This window comes from Pollachius pollachius, assembly GCF_949987615.1.
Source record: "Pollachius pollachius genome assembly, chromosome: 8".
Classification (NCBI taxonomy): domain Eukaryota; kingdom Metazoa; phylum Chordata; class Actinopteri; order Gadiformes; family Gadidae; genus Pollachius; species Pollachius pollachius.
In genome coordinates, this window is record NC_136941.1 from 9,609,797 (window position 1) to 9,615,796 (window position 6,000).

A 6,000-nucleotide genomic window follows, 5' to 3' on the forward strand; every position below is an offset into this window, starting at 1 on the left:
TTTCATGTCTCAAGTTTCATTATTACAATGATTTCCTTGGGACTTAAACAATCAGATATTTAGTAAAAAAATATATAATAATAATAGTAATAATAATAATAATAATAATAATTATATATATATTGCTTGGCAACTAACATACCTTATTATTTAGGCTTTTTTAGTGTTTCAACCAATATTTGTGGGGACAGTTTCTTCTCCCAGCAAAAAAACTATGTCACATCAAATTGATTCCAGAGATTCCGACAGCCTGAGGTCATACTGTTTTCTTTATCATGTATTACCTTCTTGTCAAGGACAAAAGGTTGAACATGAAGTCCGATTTTCCAAAAAAAAGATTTATATTGTTATAAATACAGCTCCTCTTTAGACTTCACTGATCCATTTCAACAACGTAACTTTGCCCTTCCAAGCAAATTAGTGTTAATTTCTGTCTCAATTCTTACACTTGTTACCTTGTGTTTCAGAGTTGACTCAACCTGTTGCTGTTTGCTGAATTCACTATCTGCATGCTGGTTTATCATAATCTTCCGGGGTCCTCTTAGGTAAAAGCCTGACTTGGAGGCATTCAACATCTGGAACCAATACAGCTGTGCCGGCTATCTCTGGGACCAGGGGGCTCTGAGGTTGAATGGTGGGGTGGGTCTGCGAGGGGTTTGGCTAGTGGCTGTTTTGGCCCTGGGGGTCCATGTGTCCCTGACTTCAAAATAGACTTGATTGCTAACAGCTGGCAGCCCTAACTCACCCAGTGTCAAAGCTCTCCTCTGATGTCAACCTTGTCAGTATCAAGGCCTGCACAATGGAAGGCTAGCAGCACATCTAGCATCTAGGTGGCCAAAGATAAGTATGGAAGGAGGTAGAGAAGAGAGAGAGAGAGAGAGATAGAGAGAGAGAGAGAGAGAGAGAGAGAGAGAGAGAGAGAGAGAGAGAGAGAGAGAGAGAGAGAGATAGAGAGAGAGAGAGAGTGAGAGAGACGAAAAAAGGTTGTTTCTATGAGGGTGGAATCCCAAAAATGGCCTGTTTTCACTGTTATTCCTATAAATGGCTTTTGTGTTGTCCAGGTATAATCACATCTGAAATAACTTTAAAGTTGGTTTGAAGGATTAGTAGCCACAGAATGTGCTTGCAGACTAAAATAACAATCACGTTTCTCCTATAACAGCTCCAGCAGGGAATATTTACCTCAAAGCTCAAGACAAATCATCCAAACCAAACAACAGAAATCCTCAGTGTCCATTAAATACAACTTACCTACCTACTTACATCCATTATCATCATTAAAATGATTGATACCATCCTGACATTATTATCGTTAAGCATGAGGCTTAATGTTAGATTTGAGTGATAAAGGATTCCTAGGACTAAAACATCATATCATCTAATGAATACAAATGAATCACTTTAAATGGAAGAGTTATTATCCAGTGTTTGAGCTCGAGATGGAAGAAGTTATGATAGAACAGCCAGAACTATGGAACTCGAACTGCTCGCTGTATTATGAGTAAATAGGACGACAGTTCATTAGCATCTTTTATCATCCAATTACAAACTTGGCTCGCCTAATTACCTCCAATCAGCAGGGAGGAGATGATGATTGACTTCCTGGAGGACAGGGATCCGTTAGGACTACAAGGACACTTTGTTAATCTGCAACCGGGCTGTTTGTTTCACACTGCAAAGCAAATTAAATGGCTAACTTAGGCCACCGTGTACACCGTGGACTATCAGTTTTTATTGATTATCAGATAAAACGTAAGGCCACAGTTCATAAACCTCCTGCATTTGGTCCCGCACAGCAAATATGCTCTCAATTACAACTTAATTGCATCAGTTGAAGAGAATCCACGAAGCATAACTGATCAATACCGGTCAGGTGACCAACAAGAACAGGAACAACCCCTCAAAAACTATTGTTTTCAAGCAGGCTACTTTTAAAGGTTACTTCTATTTTTTTTTACCTTGTATGAAATATAACTAGATTATTTTAGCAAGCGGTTGCAGGAACAAGTCCCCTTCATCATTAAGTCAAGGGCATGTGGCGCACAAGGTTGTGGTCATATCCGAAGCCATGCATCATCATTAGAGCAGTAATTATTCTGTCATCAACACCTCCACCAACACAAGCCTACTGGGACACAGTCACAGATGTTTAAAAACCTAGCTTTGACACCGCTATCCATAACAGGGATGGTGTACCAGGATGCTTTACTAGGACGCTGCTCTGCAATAAAACTTCCACTTTACTTTGTTGTGAGTCTCTCTTGATTTTCTCCCTTTGCTCCTGTCGTTGGGCTTTGAGTTTTTGAGAGATGTCAGGACTGGAAATAGCACTGGCCGTGCCGCTGGGACACGATGTTGTTTACAGACAGTGACAGGGATGAAGGACCTCTGGGCTCTGGTGCTGTTGGCCTGAGGCCTCCAGGGTGTGTGAGCACTGCTTCTGTTGCTGTTCTGGAGCCTGCAACACACACAAACACATAATAAACACCCACACACACACACACAGACACACATACACGCACACACACACCCCCCCCCACACACACCCCCCACACACACACACACACACACACACACACACACACACACACACACACACACACACACACACACACACACACACACTCACTCACATGCAAGGCCCCTAAACTCACAACAGTGCACACACACAATTAATACACACCCATACATAAACACAGAAATTCTCACGCACTTGCAGCTTTCTTTAAGAATGTTATTTTCCAGTGAGTCACCCTTCTCTCTCTCTTTTTGTACAACACACACATTTGCAATGCCGCAAACATGCAATAAAGCAATGACTTAAATTCAATACTGTTGTTGTTGCTGTTGTGTTTTCCTTCCTCATTATCGATGCAGACCATACAAGTCACTTTGCGTGAAGTCACCCAAAGCCCATATTACAAACACTACAAAATCTCATTAGTGTGTTCATACATTAAATGATTTGGTAATCAGTTAAAGTGACTCTGGTGACCTTATTGTGATGGTGAGGTAAGCATCAACATTATGTCATTTCTGCACTCTAGCCAATTGGAGTCCCTTAACTGCTGAAGTCATTAAAAACAAATAAATAGTCGTGGTCAAATATTGACATATTCTGTTTAATATTGTGTGATACTCTTCTCTTAAAATACAGTCTTTTCTGAGGTAGACCATTACAGTTCAAGAACATTTTTTTTTTAAACAGACAAAAAAGACATGAAATAAATACTTTCATGTACAATATGCCGCAAAATGAGGTAGAAATGGTTACAGAAAATGTACAAGAACCAAGAATAAAGTTACTGTGATAAGAGATAATAACAGCTAAGAAAAAGCCAATTTTGTTGGACAAACTGTTTTGATTAAAAGCGAGGATAACACTGATTCATCAAGTGGTAGATCGGGTAGCCATGGGTCGCTGATTTGCTAGAAAATAACACTAAAAGTCACCATTTTAATTTCGGTCTCGGAAAAAATAACAAGTAATTGCAGACATCTGGACTACAGCCGACCCTCGAGGCTACGTCCTATCATTTGTGTATGTATTGTGTATGTGTGTGTTTTCTTTTTGGTTTGGTAGACAGTGATCAATATGCACAACGGGGGTGATTCTGATTGATCTGCTTGCATGGCATGACTGAGGCCACCAGCTGTAGAAGAGGGGCGGGCCAGACTGTGATATAGGGTTGCTGGACATCAATCAGGGGCATGGCGACTCCAGAAGGATCCGTATGGGGAAGGTGTGCGGGGGACGGGTTTGGTTGGGTTTGGGTGGGGAACTGGTGCTATGCACCACATGGCTGTGGCTAGAGGGCTAGTGGGCAATCCAATCTAATGAGATTGCATTGGGGACATTGAGAGGGAGAGAGAGAGAGAGAGAGCGGGGGGGGGGGGGGGGAGGGGGGCAGAATGAAGGGAGAAGAATGATTAGAAATGAGAGAGCAAGGTAGAGAGAGAGTGGGACAGCGAGAGCGGAGGATATTGGACCATAGGAAATGTAACATCATTCTTTGAATACCTTCTAGGTACCATGGCAACAGCCAAAAAATCGTGGCCTCGGAAGCACAGGGTTGAATGACCACCTGGTTCCAGCTTGTTAAAGAGGGATTTCCAAATGGAGGGAAAGTTAAGTTGTTCTTTGGATTGTCTACATCATGGGTTTGTCGGTAATATGTTCACAATAATAGGTATTGTTCTCTATATTGTACCATCAGCTGAAGCCACATTCTCATGACATATTCACTTTTCTTTGTCTTTCACCCTTTTAAGAGGTTTTGTGCTCAGTAGTTTGATGTAGTTGCTGTAGAGTGCACATGCATGATTGTGCCTATTATATTTATTTACAATACACTATGGTAAACTGCAGCCATAAAACTATTCAAACAGACATTAATGTGCAGGATATGTAAACACGTAACATGATAACAATATGCAGTTTGTCCAACAAAAAGGATGTGTTTTTTTGGGGATTCTACATAACATTTTTATGAAGACCACCACATCTCCACCAACAAATCTACCATCAAAAGAAACAAGAAAAAAAGAACAAAGAAAAAAAAAGTATTTATATCTGTATATATAATAAAAACATGAATTTATGGCATCAAATATCCTTTGAAATACCTGAATTACATTCAATGTTACTCTTTGTAGCATTTTCAAGTTTCTCTTCAGAGGTAAAAGCCCAGCCGCAGTGGAGATAACAAGACTGTCAGCCCCTCTGCCCCTTTCCCTCCCCCCCTTCCCCCTCACCTGCCTAACTCTCCCCCATCCCCTCCCCCCCACCCCAAACCCCTTGCTCTGCATCACTCTCTTTTGCTAAGACCCTAAGATTACATACATTCTTAAATTCATATTTCTGAGGTAAAGAAATTCTTCCTGAGCATTTCAAACAAGACTACACACTAAAGAAAATAAAAGATAATGAGTACGTGGTAAAGCAAAAATGTAGAACAAAACAAAACAAAAACACACACTGCAGGGTTGCAGAGGGTTAAAGCAAAGTAGGATGAAAGTAGGATTTCTCAGACTTAACTGCGCTCAGCAAGGAATGTGAGGTAAACAAATACTTAAATGGAGAAAGTGAATTAAAAAAATAATACTGTATATTGTGTGTGCATTGTACTATTTTTTGTCATTTAATGTTTTTTTATTTTTGTGTTTAAATGCATTGGTTACCTGCAAGGTGCCCCTAGAATAGCAGAGAGGGATGGTGCGCTAGTAGTACTGTGTTCTGGCCAGTAGCACCAGAGCTACCTCCACTATGACTTATACTGGGAAGGGAATAATATGGTTGTGACAATTATTACAAAGTTTGGTGGAAAGCTATGGAGACATTGGATATGATTCATTGGGATTGGTGCATATCTAATTATTATAATAATATTATTATTTATCATTATTATTATTAATATTATTATTATTATTGTTATTATCAACACTATTATTAGTGAATTTGGTCAGAAAACATGTAATTTTGAAAATCCTAGGGGCTTTTTTGCTAAATGATGTATCCTAAATTAATTCAAACTTAAATGAGAGAGGGCTGGCAATCCAACTTCGATCCTGAGTGTAGCAGTGAAAAGGGGGATTTCCCAACACCCTGATTATCCATAATCTTGGACCCCGCACCCAGCATAAATACCTGCTGTGTCCTGGACCAAGGCTAATCAGGATCTCTAAGAGTATCCTTACATAACGCTTCCTCGTTGGCCAATCAGCTATTTTAACTACACGCCATTGTCCTACTCATCAAGGCCCTCTTATCTCTTTGGGAAAATAAAGTAGTGTGTTTATTTATAGCGGAAACTAAAAGAGCACACAATGGCTTGTTTATGCCAGTAAAACATTGATCAGCTGTCCCACATCTTTGAGCTCTTCCAACTCTTTTGGCTGCATAATAAGTACAAAACAACATCAAAACATTCCCAAGGCTCGTAGTCTCAGAGCCAAGATAGGGTCAAAATGGCAGTCCCAATACAGTGTTTGGCTGCATTT